Raw genomic sequence first — 16711 nt, forward strand, 5'->3', positions numbered from 1 at the left:
TCAGGGATGATTCACACCCCGGCCAGCACCTCTTTAATCTTCTACCCTCGGGCAGGAGATATAGAAGTATAATCAGTCGTACCAACAGGCTAAAAAACAGTTTCTATCTGTGGGCTGTTAAGCTGCTGAATGGAAAATAATATAGTGCAACTGACTTTTGGGGTTGGTGTGCTGCGCGACAAGCACACAGAGCGCAATGAGACTGAGTGTTTGGGGGGGAGGCTGGGTTAATTTCATTGTACACAGGTTGTACATTGACAATAAAATTATTATTATTATTATTATTATTATTATTATTATTATTATTATTATTATTAAAAGGTAAAGGTACCCCTGCCCGTACGGGCCAGACTTGACAGACTCTGGGGTTGTGCGCCCATCTCACTCAAGAGGCCGGGGGCCAGCGCTGTCCGGAGACACTTCCGGGACACGTGGCCAACGTGACAAAGCTGCATCTGGCGAGCCAGCGCAGCACACGGAAATGCCGTTTACCTTCCCGCCAGTAAGCGGTCCCTATTTATCTACTTGCACCCCGCCGCGGAGATTCGAACCGCCGACCTTTCGATCGGCAAGCCCTAGGCGCTGAGGCTTTTACCCACAGTGCCACCCGCGTCCCTATTATTATTATTATTTAAAAAACTCACTCGAACAGTTGTTGTTTTCTGCATTCATCACCCTCCCCCACAATTGGTGGGATAATATATATAATCATTTTTAGTCCTATCTTATAACTTTTTTCTTCAGGAAGGAAGTCCAGAGGATAATGTAAACCCTTGTCTACTGCCAGTCATCACTTGCATTGCTCTAGAGGCTGAGGACAAACCTTGCCTGAGCACCTGTGCAGTAGCAGCCATCAGCATTACTATATTGGCAGCGACCCTTCTACCAAAGGGAAAGGCTATTAAAATCAGGGCAGCCCTGAACAGAGTCCCTGATAGTACGGAATAAAAAAAAAAGGCTTTGCTTTAACATTCCTATTTTCCCATACCAATCTGTATCAAAAGTTTTATGAACAGTGAACAGAAGGAGTACAAGCAAATACTGGCTTGCTTAGTATTAAGCTTGGCTACACAGAATATGAGCCTACTGTAGTATACAGCCGAAATAAATTTTAAAAATGCACACTTCTTCAGATAACAAAATGCACATGAAAGCTTATACCCAGAACAAACTTAGTTGGCCTCCAAGGTGCTACTGGACAGTTTTTTAATTTTTTAAATTTATTTTGACTGTGTCAGACCAACACGGCTACCTACCTAAATGTAGTGTACCACATTTTCCTCAGCACTAACACTGATTTCTACCACTTTATCCTTGCTGACATACTTCTTAAAGGCTGCTTAATTTATACAATTAACTAGTATACTGCCATATCACATGCAATACAGAGCTTAGAGATGGGTTTGTGAGTGGGACCCAACAGGAATCAAGGATCTTGTTCAAAAAACTCTCATGAAGAGATTCCCTTCAGACACAGACTTTCATATCAGTTCCTATAAATGCCGATAGGTGGGTATGGACAAATTCCTAAGATGCTTCAGTTAGCCTCATATCTTAGGAATTTGTCCACACCCACCTATCAGCATTTATTTACCAAAGTCAGCAGACATTTACAAATGTCCAGGAAATATTTTTTCTTTTTTCTTGTTGCATGAGCCCATCTTCCCAAATTTGAAAATAAATGTCTGAGTCCTGGGAATACTGAAAAATAACTAGTAAATAAGCTTATTTCAATGAGAATGGCTCATTATGTGCTCTCCTAGCATCAGGGACTTCCCCTTATGAAATCAGTGACTCCAATTGCAGCAAATAAAAGTAGATGCTCAATTCACTTTCTCAGTTTCTTAGCCCTTCTTTCCCCTAGCCACATGTGCACCAAGATGATAACAAGTCAAATGCAGCATTCAGATAATCAATCCAAATTATTCAGTTGAGTCCTATTGTAACATTTTCCCACCTGCAATAATAAAATTGCAGCGCTATCCCCATACATGGCATTTTGAAAATATACTTTGGATAGATCCAGTGCTGCATACTCAGTTCCTTCCAATAAATTTCTTTTCATATGCAGAACAGTAAGAATAAAATCATGTCTTCAGTGTACACAGTTAACATTGTATTGTTTTTTATTTTCTGAAGTTGTTTCTTTTAATGTACTTTGAAATGAAATTATTCTACTTCATTTTATGCTCTTACCAAAACACTATCAATTGTCCTGCACAATGGGAATGCTTATAACTGATTAAAAGGTGTAGAATTGTTAAGTCTATCCAACATTAATGATCTCCAAGAAATGACTTTTGGAAAAGAATGGAAGGTAGCCTTGCATTCCAAATATATTTTCCCACCATACTTTTGCCATAGTAGAGAGAAGTAATGTCAGAGATCCCAAGAAAATGCTAATTTTACAGCTAATTACAAAGTCCTATACTGATTGTTATTAAAGTTAGAAAATCTTTTAAGCATTTCCTATTTTGAAAACAGGAGTGTATGTTCTCCAATTATCACAATATATGCTAAAAGCAATTTCAGTGTTCTAAATGCTGATCTGTATATAGCCAAAATGGCTCCATCCACACACAAGATAGATAGATTAATAGATAGTTCAGCAGGCTTAGGATTTGCATAAACACACACACACACACACACACACACACACACACACTGGGCAACTTCTCCAAAGTGTGAGGCCTTCAGAAAGGCTTTTTCAGTGGTGGCTCCATGTCTGTGGAATTTCCTTCCCATTTAGATGCATCTTGCTTCTATAACAGGAAGCAAGTCAAGGCACACCTCTTTTGCGGAACTTTTGGAGGAGGGATGTGATGAAGAATTGTTAGCTGATTTTTTTTTACAGCCAGATTTTATGAAATTAAAGAACAATTTAATGGTGCCTTTTTCTTTTATTGTACAGTGATCTAAAAGCATGAGGGACTTTTTCCTTGCCCTCTGATTAGATCAGAAGCTTCAGCTGAAATCCCTGCCTTCTTGAGTGACTAGGCTCAAGAAATGAATTGCACACAGCCAACTCTGTGAATGTGCTCTTTCATCAATGGGACATGAATGGCTGTTTGACCTTTTAAAGTAAAAATGCCCTTTTTGCATCTCAATAGGTTTCTTATGTTTTCCCACTGAAACTTCAGAATGACTTCACTGAGCTTTGTCAAAGGCACCTAGATAGCTGTCTTAATTTGCTATTTTGCTGCTATTTAATGCAGTTATGGTGTAATTACACAACATGCACTCATAACATGCACCATAGTGTTACATAGACGCATCAATGATTGAGTGTTTGCATGAACAGTTTATGAGTGATATAATGTGTGATATAAAGTACTGTGATATAATGTGTCAGGCAGTATTTCAGATATCATGGACCCAAGTTGTTAGTTGTATTCCAAATTAATATAATAATATGGGCAGCCAATGCAAGCACAGAGATGTGCTATTGGTGGTCTGTTGCATTTTTCATCAGCTGCAGCTTTCACAGCAGACCCAAAGATAGCCCTATAAAGAGGACACCTATGCAGACACCCTCATGTATTAAGATCACTGTAGAATAAAAAAGGCAGAATCGCATTCCCCCAGTTCAGCTCTTGATACATGTCATCTAAGGAAATGCCATCACTTTCTGCACCACCTTACCCAAGAAAGGTCATTCATAACTGGATAGTAGTTGTTGTAAACCACAGTCCAGGAAGGGCTTCTTCAGAGGTGAATGCACTGCTGCCTGTTTAAGACAGTAGGCACAAGTCCACTGCATAGGGATGCATTAACATTCTGGACCGTGCTGGTCAGTTGCCGCTGCCACCCCCACTGGCTTTTCACTTGCCAATATGGACAGAGGTTAAGACAGCAAGAAGTGACTCACATTACAGTCAAACCTCGGTTGTCGAATGTAACCTGTTCCGGAAGACCGTCCGACTTCCGAAATGTTCGACAACCGAAAACTGAAAGTGGACGCCTCAATACAATAGGAACAAAACAAACAAAAAACAAAAAAAAAATTGTGTGCATGCACACAATACCTCATACCAATAACAAACTTAGTTAGTCTCTAAGGTGCTACTGGAAGGAATTTTTTTATTTTGTTTCGACTACGGCAGACCAACACGGCTACCTACCTGTAACTCAATACAATAGGGAAACTCAAAACAGAAGCCACGTCAGATGTCCGGCTTCCAAAAACCATTCAGAAACTGGAGCAGTTACTTCCGGGTTTTCAGCATCCGGGAGCCAAAATGTATGACAACGGAGGCATTTGGGAAACCAAGGTTTGACTGTACTGCAAGGGTCCTGTCCACATCATCAGGCTACATAAACTGCAATCAATTCCACAAAGTATGGGAATGTGGTGCATTGGACATCTCAGCTTGGTGCTGATGGGAACCCTGTTTTACATCAGAAGGATTTCTGTCCAAAATTTAGGTCAAGAACGACTTCCGGGTTATCGCCTCCGGCAATGGCGGATTTCCTCTGATTGGGAGGAATCCGCTCCGTGGAAATCAGGGTCCGGCCGCCATGGCGAGGCGGAGATCCACTAAAAACCACAGGCGGGAGAAGCCTGTGGACGTGGGATTCGGCTGGACCTTTTGCGCCTCCCCTACTCGCGGGGAAACCCGGTTTCGGGGATCCGGAGCGACGTGGGGTGAGCGGCGCGGTGCTTCAAATCAACTGCTTCTTTCACGGAGTGAAGCCACATTGCTGTTGCCGGAGAGCGCTGACTTTTTTCCTGTGGACAATTGGACTTTAAACAACTACCCGTGAGTAGAACGGACAATTGGATCTTTAAACATCTTAATTTGGCACCGAAACGGGAAAGTTTCAAACAGGAAGTCCGCCTTCCTCTTTTGTAAATAGATTGAAGCAAAGACGCTGCAAGTTAAAGTCTTGGAAAGCCTTTTCTAAAGGATTAAATTTCCATCGGTTAAAACTACTAAGCCCCCCTTGGAAGCAGGAGAAGAGGGGGAAAATTTTAGATCACCTAAGCCTGCAGGAGAGAGAGTGAAGAAAGATAAATTACCACCGTTTTGAACCTGGGAACGGGCTGCCAGTAAGATCGACGTTTTGGGAAAGTTTTTTGACTGTGAATAAAACGTATGTTGACAGACAGTTAAATATGAGAAATATATTGTTTCCATTGTTTCCTTTTGCACTTAAAAAGGAGCAAAAGTAGCTGAAAATTGAAACTAATTTTGTTGCTGGATCTGCGTTTAAAAGGATGGATACAAATAGAAATTGTTTCCTCTAGAGGGAGCTTTTGAAACTGTTGCAGGAGTGGAGCTGGGGAACTTTCCAGCTGCAGAGATTAAAGACCGTGAGAATCAGAGATTGACCTTGGACAAGAATGTTGACAGATGAATAGCTTCATGAGAAGACGGATGTGATGACTACTAAAATTGATAATTTGGGACAAAAAATGACTGATTTGGGACAAAAAGTGAATACTTATACAGAAACTACTCAGGAATCGATTCAGGAATCCACTTTGACATGGCAAGTTGTGGAGAAGACGAGGGAGAAAGCTGTTGTTGAACCTCAAGTAATACAAGTGGAGAGAGCCCCAGCCGTACAGAGGCAATTTGATGAATATAAGCTGTTGCCTTCTACGATTGAATTTAAAGAAAGCCAGATTTGGAGGGCTGGAGTCCCGCTTGGATTGGAGAAGGAAAGTTGGATAGATCCCCTTATGCAGGGATGTTCTGGCTTTTGGGATCTGGATTTGGGTCAGGGAGAGATTGGAGTTGTGGGGGCCTTTAGCCTCGGAGGGATTTTGAAACACGCTCTGAAATATCTTTTGGACTTTAGTTTTGACTATGGAGAATGGGCTGACCTGTCAAGAAGGAATAAAGACATTGTTAGGTTGGAGTTTCCCCGAGATCTACTCCTCAGCGCCAAAGGAAGGAAACTAAGAACAAGATCAGCTGAAGATAAAGTTAAGTGCATGTATAAACATGAAGAGGATCTGCAGAAGGGACATGGAAAAGAGTTAAGAGCCTCGGACAGAAGATCACCAGGTTGATGGACCATATGGAATTGATAGAAAGGACTGACAGAATCCGAGACCAGGGAGAAGAGATGGTGAAAGAAGATTGGAAAAAAGTTTAAAATTTATTTAGAAAAATATTGTAAAATTAATGAGTGTTAGAAAAATGTTGGAATGAAATTACATGGCTTTAGTAGAAACATTATAAGGAGTTAAGTACAAATAAGCTTTAGGGTTTTAATGGTAAGATAAGGTTAAAATAAATTAAGACAATTAAATGACAGAAAACAGTGAAAGATGGAAAGGATTTGCTGAAATTGAGTGGTGCCCCGCAAGACGAATGCCTCGCAAGACAAAAAAACCCGCTAGACGAAAGGATTTTCCGTTTTTCAATGCGCTTCGCAAGATGAATTTCCCTATGGGCTTGCTTTGCAAGACGGAAACGTCTTGCGATTTTTTTTGCTCCCCCCCTTTTTCTAAGCCGCTAAGCCGCTAATAGCCTTTTAGCCACTAATCCGCTAAGCCTTTAATAGCCGCTAAACCGCTAAAAGCACTAATCCGCTAAGCTGCTAATAGGGTTGCTTCGCAAGACGAAAAAACCACTAGACGAAGAGACTCACGGAACGGATTATTTTCGTCTTGCGAGGCGCCACTGCAATTAATAACTAGAATACAAAAAAGGGAGGTGTGAGGAGGTTGATGAAACAAGTTAATGAAAGACAAAATATGGAAATATTGGGTGTGTTTTTAATTGTTTTTGCTTTTGTTTTTGTTTTGATGTATTGTGTTTTTTGTTTTTTTATGTATTGTAATGTATTGATTTGTATTGTTTACTTTTTCACTTTTTTTACTTCTTTCTGTAATCTTTAAACTTTTAATAAATATTATTTTTAAAAAAACAAAATTTAGGTCAAGAACAATGCTGCTAATAGATCCTAAGAATACTCACTTGCTCCCTTGAAACAAATGAAGTATACTTCTAAGTCAAGTGGCTTAGTATTTGGGGAATACTCCATTCTATCCATTAAAAGCATTTTGATCCTGCCTTTCTATCTCAAATGGCAACCTTGAGGTGGCTAACAATCATTAAATCAAGCAAGCAAATACCTTCACTTAAGTTAAAACAACAACACTGAAAAAGAAATGTCTTGCCTTAATATTTACTGGCAAGAACAGAAATGTCAACTGAACTTCCCATGTTGGAAATTCCAAAGACTGTGCAATGCCACCAACAAACTTGATCCCACATACTGATCCCATCCTTAGAGTAATAGCTGTTCTTTTACTTTAAAATAAAATATGCATAGCTAAACACATCTTCTTATTTCATTTGTGAGAGCAAACAAAACCTTTTTTCTCATTAAATGTGAATCAATTATTTCTTCATTTTTTCTAGTCTTTCAAAACATGACTTGTTGTGAAACTTGATGCAGTTGCCAATATTTATGCATTCATTATTTCAAAAGGGAGTTTATATTTGCATGATTTTGTGGCTCCTGGGAAGAAGGCACTGCTGAAACAAAAATGAAGTTTTTCATCTTATTTACCATTAGAAACTCAAAATGGTTAAGGATGGATAATTTCATGTGATATCAAGAATACCTAAGCCTTTAGAACTTGCAGCTCATTTTAAGTTTTGAAGGGTGTATAATATTCTATCAAAATGTTACTATCCGTCTATGGCATACAAGAACTACTAATATGCAGCAGTATAGAATTTAAAAAATGCTTTCCCTCTATATGTTTATTATACATAAAATTATATAGCCTCATTTCTCAGCAAACAGTGGAGCCAAATGTCATGATTATAGGTTTAACTGCATTTCTATTTGTTTACTGACACATTACAGAAACATAGAACATGGAGATGGCATACAACACTATTACCCTTTTCACTTGGGAGGACAACCAATTAAATAATTTTAAATCTTTTAACAGATTGGCTGATAATTATTATTTCTCATTTTATGTATACAAATCAACACATTTAAATAAACATTCAGTCATATCTTTGATTATCCACATAGGATCTGTTGACTGTCAGCAGACAGCAAGGGAAGGATGGGCTGAGTTAGATCCACCTGCTCAATGCCATTGCCTCACCTCAGAGATGCTGTGAAGCACCCTGAGACCCCCGGGTATAGGGCGTTATATAAATTCAATCAATCAATCAATCAATCAATCAATCAGCTGCCTTGTATGATATGAGGAGAGAAGAGGGGCAAAAGCCTGAATAATCTTGGTTCTCTACCACTGAGCTATGATTTGAGTGGATGTTTTATTTTGGAAATCTTTTCTAAGCCTCTTGAATAGCCTCATAGGGTTATAAAGCAGGATACTAGTATAATAAATAAATACACAAATACTTGGAACAGCAAGATTTATCATGTATTATTTTCTTGTATGACAACTGAATGACAAACCCAGAGGTGTTAGTTGATTTAACAGGAAAACAGGGGGGAAACCCCACATCACGTTTATCTGGTTGAATCACTGTAAATCTTGGAAATTCAACAGGAAACAAGAGGACACATGTGCATTCCCCAACTTAAAGCTAATATTCAAACACATACATTTCAATATACTAACTTGCACAAGCTGTAAAGGTGAACAAGGAATACTTCTTGCAACTTGGCTGAGATGAGCTAAAGATCACAAAGGCTGTGAAGTGTGTCAGAGTTGAAAATATGAAACTACTGACATATGACAGCAAGCCTTAGAAGATTTTTATGAAAAATTGATCAGTGAAGCGCAATCAGGGAGATCATTAAGAAATGCCTGCACTCAACATCCTCCCACGAACACAGCTTGCTTTGTATACAAGAAACTGAAATAAAGATAAAACAATAATCACTGCACTAATTGTTTATATATCTCTGCACTGTGCATTTTAAAGATGGGTGTGTTTTATTGTTCATAACATGGTTACTCCTCTGGAATTTGCTGCTAGAGGTTTTAATGTTATTTTACTTTACTTAGAGTGGTTTTATTATGTGCCTGGACAATTTTTATAACACCCTTAGGGGGAGTGAGGGCTGCTACTACAGAGGCTCTTGTGAGCAATTCATGGAGGCTAGACATTAAGAGGAAGTATGTGTGCATGTAAGCACGCCAGAATTTTAGCAGCTGTTTCCCTTTCTCAGTCCCTCCACCAGCCACAGGAAGATGCTTCTGAGTTGAAGGATGGTCTGTCATAAAGTATTTACAATCCACGATCAAACACCAAAGGAAGACTGATAACCAGAATGTGTATCTGAAGAAGTGTGCATGCACACGAAAGCTCATACCAAGAACTAACTTAGTTGGTCTTTAAGGTGCTACTGGAAGGAATTTTTTTATTTTGACTATGGCAGACCAACACGGCTACCTATCTACTACTGGAACCAGAATTATGGAATTGCTTTCTATCAACTGTGTCTTCCTAGGTGTACTTGCATCACAATCAAAATATATATTTTATCTTTAGACATGGCTTTGGTAAATTGCCAATCCTAATAAGCAGAAACACTAGTGTCAACCTGTGTATTTAGTAGCCCAGTAAACTGATCATTATTAGCTACATTCACATTTATTACATATTTATATATAATGCTTTCAAATACATGTATCAAATCTCTTTAACTTTTAAAAGGGCGGAATAGAATAGTAAACTGTTTTAAACCCAGTTGGATTGAAAATTTAAGTTGTGAACTCTGCAGAGTGGCATGTATCAACTTTGATAAGAAATAGTTCCAAGCCTTAGCAACTGCATGACAACCAGGACAGAACAGTTACAGTTGTGTTTGTGTGTGAATTGATTTTGCTTGCAGAAGGGCTAAGAAGCAGATTTGGTGTAGCAGACAAACAATGTTGACAATCTGGACTTTGCTACTTTACTCTGCTACAAACTTTGGGCCTAGGGAAATGGAGGATATTCATCCTTCACAGTGCTATTTTTCTAGGAAAAGAGGTGCCAGAACTCACAATGAATGCTTTCCTTGTTCTCTTATACAGTCATACCTCATGTTACGTTTGCTTCAGGTTGAGCATTTTCAGGTTGCATCCCGTGGCGACCCGGAAGTACCGGAAAGGGTTACTTCTGGGTTTCGCCGCTTGCGCAGACGCGCAAAATGACGTCACGGATGCGCATTGCTTTCTGCTCATGTTGCGAACGGGCCTCCGGAACAGATCCCATTCACAACCAGAGGTACCACTGTAATGGCAATGGTGACCACCTAAGAAGTACCAGAACTGAGTAACAGCCTTGTTTCTCTAAAATGTTAACAAAATCCCTATGAGATCAAATCCCTCAGGTGACGAGATAGTGAGCTACTGAAGATTCCACAGGTTTCCCAAGATAGGAAAACTTTCCCAGATCCTATTGCAATATCCAGCAAAAGGAAGTGGTTCTGTTCCACTAGAAATAGGTACCTGACCAACAGTTCAAATAATTTAAAGTACGCTATGGCACACCAGGAGATGGAAATGGCAACAAACCAGAACAGCCTAATTATCCGAATTGGGAAAGTGCCTGACAAATACAGAAAGACTACACTGGTCTCTCAGGAGTGTAGTATGTATCGACCGAGCAAGTTAATTAGGCACATGATGAAATGGCAGGAGATAAATGAGGGAGAAAAGACTTTGTGATGGATTGACGTATGAAGGATGTGGCAGCCAATTAGGTTTTATGCCAGAATGATCAACAATGGATGCAGTGGCTGCTACTGAACTGCTCAAGACAAAAAACATAGAAAAGAATTGGATTTTGTATTATACTTTTATGGGAGGCCTCCAACAGAACCATTTAAGAAGCTTATGAATGACATTTCTAAGCTCTCTGTGATGGCAGGTTAATATTAGGAATCAGCTTAATGGCTATTCCAAAATGTAGGGGACAATTTCCACCTGTTACATTATGTTGTGTCACAGACATGTATAAGAGCCTAGAAGGAGTCCAAGATGATAAAGAGCTAGAAAACAAGTGTGTGGTGAATGCTGTGAGAAATATGGAAGACATGCTGTGTTTTGGGTCAGAGGGAGAAAAATCACCTATTGGCTTGAAATACAGTGTGCAATCATAGTATCTGTAAGATCAGAGATTACAGGAGACAAAGAATCAAGAGGTTCCCCTCACCTTGCTGGAACAGTATAAGGCAGCTTCCAATGTTTCAGAGGACAGGGCCTTAAGCAACCCAAGAATGCCAGTGTATTCTCATTTGCCCACATTTTGCAATTGTCAGATCAGGACAATAAATAGATTCTAACTTTCAAAAGATTAGAATCCATCTCATGGCCAAAAAGATTCTAAACACATGATAATCTACCCAGCAATTTAGACAACAGGTCTTCCTAAGCACTGTAATAAAAACCGATTCTTAATTCTTTTGTTTTAAAAAAATGCCTTGCTTTAGTACTTATACCACTATACAGTATTAAATTTCAAAAATGCATGCTGAACTAAATCTGCTACCACTAACTAGAAAGTCACAACTGTTTGCATATGGGCTGAATTTCAAGCCTAGAAGTGCCTGCGTTGGAACCCTTGCTTTCATCAATGAAACTATGGTTCTCTGAGGTATTCCTAATACGGTGTGGCTGAAATTCTGTATGCACATATACACAACAAACACACCCTCATATATTTGTCCATAAACATATATACTAAACTTTATTTTTAGAGATTCAAGTAGTGAGGAATCCATCAAAGTCATCGACATGTTTTTTTGGGAACTAATAAGCCAGGCATAGGCAAACTCGGCCCTCCAGATGTTTTGGGACTACAACCCCCATCATTCCTAGCTAACAGGACCAGTGGTCAGGGATGATGGGAGTTGTAGTCCCAAAACATCTGGAGGGCCAAGTTTGCCTAGGCCTGTGCTAATCAGAAAAAAGCGATAGGAAAAGAAAGAGAGATATTTAAGGAAAAGAATCTATGAGTTGTGCATTCCAGACAGCTCTATGTTCATTATACTCCTTCCTTCATATACTTCCAAACTAAACTAATTACTGTGTTAGCTTGATACATTGATTTTATTTCACTCCCTGACTTGCTTATGTGCAGTAGTTACTTCACAGTTATGGTATCTGCATACCTGATAGCTCCAGCATCAAAATAAATCCCTTGTGTACATAAGAATGACAGTGCTGAAATTATTGATAAAAGTGTTCCCTTTAAAGATGTATTGGGAGGCCACCAGGTTTTTTGGGGGGGAAACAATTTAATTACGTACTTTTGGGGGGGGGATTGATTATATTACTCGCTTTTCTAGATAAACTTTTATTTCCTTTATATCCTTATAATAATAATAAGCCTTGGTGGTCAGTCAGTCAGGATATGTAGGCAATGTAGCACATTTCAGTAATATATTCATCTTTAATAAAATAAAATGCTGACACTTCCCCAATTCTCTAGTTAAAGGCCCTATAATAAATAAATAAATAAATAAATGCTTGCTCATATTTTCCTTCTTCCTTCCCCTCAGTCCTTTTCAGTTCCTGACACAGCTAGGCTGTGTCATTTTCAACTGCCCCTCTCAGCCTGACCTTCTCTCTCTCTCACTCCATATTCTATTCAACCTCCTCTCCCCTTATTTCTCTCTCACAGCTCCATACAGAACATGTGCATGGGGACACCCTTGTTTTACTTATTTATGAATCGCTTCCCATAAAAACATCCCAAAGTGATTTAACAATAACCAATAAAAATAAAAACACATATAACATCAATTTCACTTGCAAAAACAGATACACACTAGGAGAAAAAAGTCCACTTAAAAAGCTTGTTGGAAATTGAAGGTCTTCCATACGCAGCCAAAAGATAATGCAGATAGTGTCTCTCTGTTATGTCTGATTATGACTACAAAAATGCCTTCTTAATAAAAGCCATGAACACATTACACTACTATTCAGCAAAACAACAACAAACTCATACTAGACAGCCCCCTTGATCTAACTCAGCAAACCAATTCCTCAAAGACATAGCACAGATGTAGAAATCTTCCTGGAAAAAACAACCCAGGAAGTAAAATGCACAGCACTTGCCAACATGCCAGAGTTTCTTGCCAAACATTAAACTTTTCAGAAAATTAGCCCTTTCTTTGTTTTAGCAGAAAAGTGAAAATAACCATAGTGGAATTACAAAAAGTGCTGAAGAAAATTATGATAGTCATATAAATGTCCTGTTTAAAATGACAACAACAAATGTGTGAATTGCCTTTAACATGAGTCTCCATGTAATTTGAAAACATACCATTAAAATAGATAAAATAGTTTTTAAAACAGTAGAAAAAAACAACTAAAGATACACTTAAAAACAATTCAAAATGAACACCTAAGGCAGAGATAGGCTGGAAAAGCTTGTTGAAAGAAAATTGTCTTGAACTGTTTCCACAAAGTGCAGATAGTGGATGTCTGTCATATCTTAACAGAGCTGCTGTTCCACAAAAGAGGAGCAGCTCCCTAGCATTTGGATTAACATTTAACTGGTGACTACTCAAATAAAACTTGGGTTCCAATCTCACATCTATTATGGATTAATTACGTTTCACTGTTAACCAGTCTCAGTTCCTGATCCGTAAAATGGACCACTTCATAGAGCTGGTTGCACTGTTTAGACTGCAGTCACTTGCAACTGTACCTAGCTGTATGAAAAATATAGCAGTTGTTTTAAATTTGGGCAGAGCAATTCAATAACCCCCTTACGCTGGGTGGAGGTATTTGGATTATTATTATTTCTGGATGTTTTTAATGTTTGATGTTTTATTATTGTTTTATCTGAGTGGGAAGCTGCCCAGAATGGCTAGGACAACCCAGCCAGATGGGTGGGATATTTTATTCTCCTTCTTCTTCTGGCACAGGAGTCAGTGTGAGTGTTGTTGACAGGATGTTCCAAAATGGGGTGTTCTCAAGGCAGAAGTGGGCAGGGGCTGAGCTGGCCCAGGATCCATCTTATTGCTGTTGCACAACAGCATAGAGCTCAACTTCTGTGCCAGCATGGGGCCTGCATGGTGACTGGCCTGTTTCAAGTCATCAGCCTGCCCCCTGCACCTTCTGCTGCAACCGCTATGACCAGCAGGACTACAAGGCCTGATGGCGGGGAGAGTTTAGGATTGACCCTAAAACTCACCTAGACACTCTTACAGAGTAGATAATGGGCCCATATACAGCAAAAAGACAGACAGAGAGAGAGAGAGAGAACATTTTTAGGTTCTAACGTTTTCCCCCTACTTTCATGAGTTAACCAGTAAGCTTTTTAAAACCTTTTTTGCTCCAGTGCTGAACTTTTGGAACAGATTAGAAAGGAACAGAGAACCTTTATGTGACTATGAGTCAGTTCACCCAGCACGCTAACAATAGCCTAGTCAAAGATCAGTACCACTAAAAAGCCATATTCTGTTCCTCTATGTCCATTCAAAGCTTGCACTGAAATCAGCAGGGCATGCCCATCTGAAGCAAAAGTTTAGCTTTATGTTATATATGGATAGATAATATTAGCTTTATTCTTGTTTTTAATCCTATCCAAGTTCTAATATTTCAGAAGGAATACTTTGAGTGGCTGTGCTGCTTAGCCCTCTGATTTAAGGGGGCGGTTAAAGCAATTTTTAAGTTGCCGTGCCTTCAAGGGAACTAAATTAAGTTCCAGGCAAGGATTGTGGTTAGAAAGTATATGGCTGATCTACTCAAGTCAGTATACTCTGTGCACCCAACTTTACATGCTATGGCTGCATTAACAATGCTAAACATATTCCTAAACATATAAATATTCCTATATTATAATGATGCTTCCTGATAAATTAAAGGAAAAGGGAAAGCTTTTGACTTTCACATTCTCCAGGACCACCTGCCACCGCCAATATACCTGTGAAATATTCACATTCAGAGCTGCCAGCGCTCTAGTACTAGTATATGTATTGCATATTCTGACTAGCAGTGGCTGTCCAGGATCACATGCAACAGTGTTTCACATTGCCTGCTATCTGAAGCTTTTAGCATGGCAGGGGGCAGGGGAGAAGATGTCTTCTTTCTCCCCCCCCCCCCCCGAAATGCACCACCTCCTCAAGGTCTCAGTAAGACAATGATGATCCTGCTTCAAGCTAGGGGGAACCCTCAAAAGGAGCAGTCTTATGCAACTTGCCTTACGCAAACTGAGCACTACTGTACTTTACTTTGTGGTTTGCATATGTCTGTCTAGGGAGACAGTGGAATGAGCCTCCGGGGGTGAAGTCAAACTGTTGCAGTAGCAGCACTGAAATGACCTGGGCAATGTGTATCGAGATCCTGGGCTGCCTTCTCAGCCTTACTGGTGTAGTCCAAAGGAAAGCAGAGCTTGGTTGCAGGTGTTGCTTGGAAGGAGGCATATGAGGTGCCATCCAGCTGTTTTAGGGACTCCACTCTGCATTTGTGTAGGGTTTAATCCTTAGCCTTTTTTTCTCCTGAAGATATCTCACAAGGCAGCAGAGGTTTATGATCGGAGTTTTCCTTCTCCTAGATGGGCTACCTTTCCAGGTTGACGAGCCCCACCTCCCCCTTCTACTACAAGGGCAGAAACCACCTTCTTAACCGTTGTATCCCCTATGGATCTTGGCCACTCAATCTGTTGGAGTTTTTCTTCACATGCAGGGGAAGTCTCTAGCTTACCTTCACCTGGTTTAGCTGGCTAGTTGAAGCCTTTTCCCAGGGTGTTGCTGCTATCACATGCTGATAGCTACTAGGAGCCACAGGGGAGAGCTGAGTGCAGGGTGGGGACTGAAGATGGACAAACTAAGCCAGACGAAGCACGATGTGTCCCCCACAAGAGGGACTTCCCCTCCCCTAACACCTCACACACCCCACTACTTTATTAATAGGGTAATAATGTCAATATTATGAAGTAGTATTTAAAACTGTTCAAGAAGTTAGTGAAGAACTTAATAAGATACTTATAAAGAGAAGCAGGACAACTTAAATGAAATTGACTACAAGCTTTGGTGTGAACACATGAAATTAAGTTCGTATTTGGAATGAAATAGTATCCTTCAGTCTCTGTGCCATTTTTCTTACTGCTGACTAAATATATTACTAATACTGCAATTTGATCTTTTTATACTTAATACACATCAGATATGTTTTAACTGACAGCATGACATCTCTTCTTTGTGAATCTTAAAGGATGTAGCTAACTACAGTGTTATTTGTTTTACTATTATGGGCCATATGCATTTGCATTATTTTTTTCTGTAAAACTGCAGAAAGCATGGATGGATATATACTTAAAGCAATATGTTTACTCATATATATTGTTTTAAATGCTCACATTTGGCACTCATGCTGACTATTAAAGACACAAGTACTACGTTATGAGGCACACTTGCACTAATTCTGAAAAAGCACTAAAATCTTCCTTACATATTTAATATAGCAGTAAAACAGCATGTGCTACCACAAGCAATCCTTAACACAGAAAGTAGCTTAACGAGCTAATGTGCCTAATCTGGAAAAATATGCGAGGAATTATGACATCACCAAACAAATGGGCAACCTACTATGGAAAATCAGGATATCTTGCTATGTTAGCCAAACTTGCTAAGAACAACTGTAAATTTTTATAGGCTTAAGCCTCTGTGTAGCTTATAATACATATTTTCCCAGAGAACCAAGCTGATCACAAGGCAACAAAAACATAGTTTTCTCTAAGTATTATTTTCTTATTATTTAATAAATTTGTATACTGCTCTATATCTGCAGATGTCAGGGTGGTTCATAGCATAA

The 16711-nt window shown here is 39.4% G+C and overlaps 1 protein-coding gene across 25 annotated transcripts in view; it reads right to left on the bottom strand.

Annotated features, from left to right (window-relative positions):
- DMD (dystrophin) overlaps positions 1-16711 on the bottom strand; it is a 1010042-nt gene that overhangs the window by 161059 nt on the left and 832272 nt on the right. The window lies entirely within an intron of this gene.

The sequence above is a fragment of the Podarcis liolepis genome, assembly GCF_965112155.1.
Source record: "Podarcis liolepis genome assembly, chromosome: 4".
Lineage (NCBI taxonomy): Eukaryota > Metazoa > Chordata > Lepidosauria > Squamata > Lacertidae > Podarcis > Podarcis liolepis.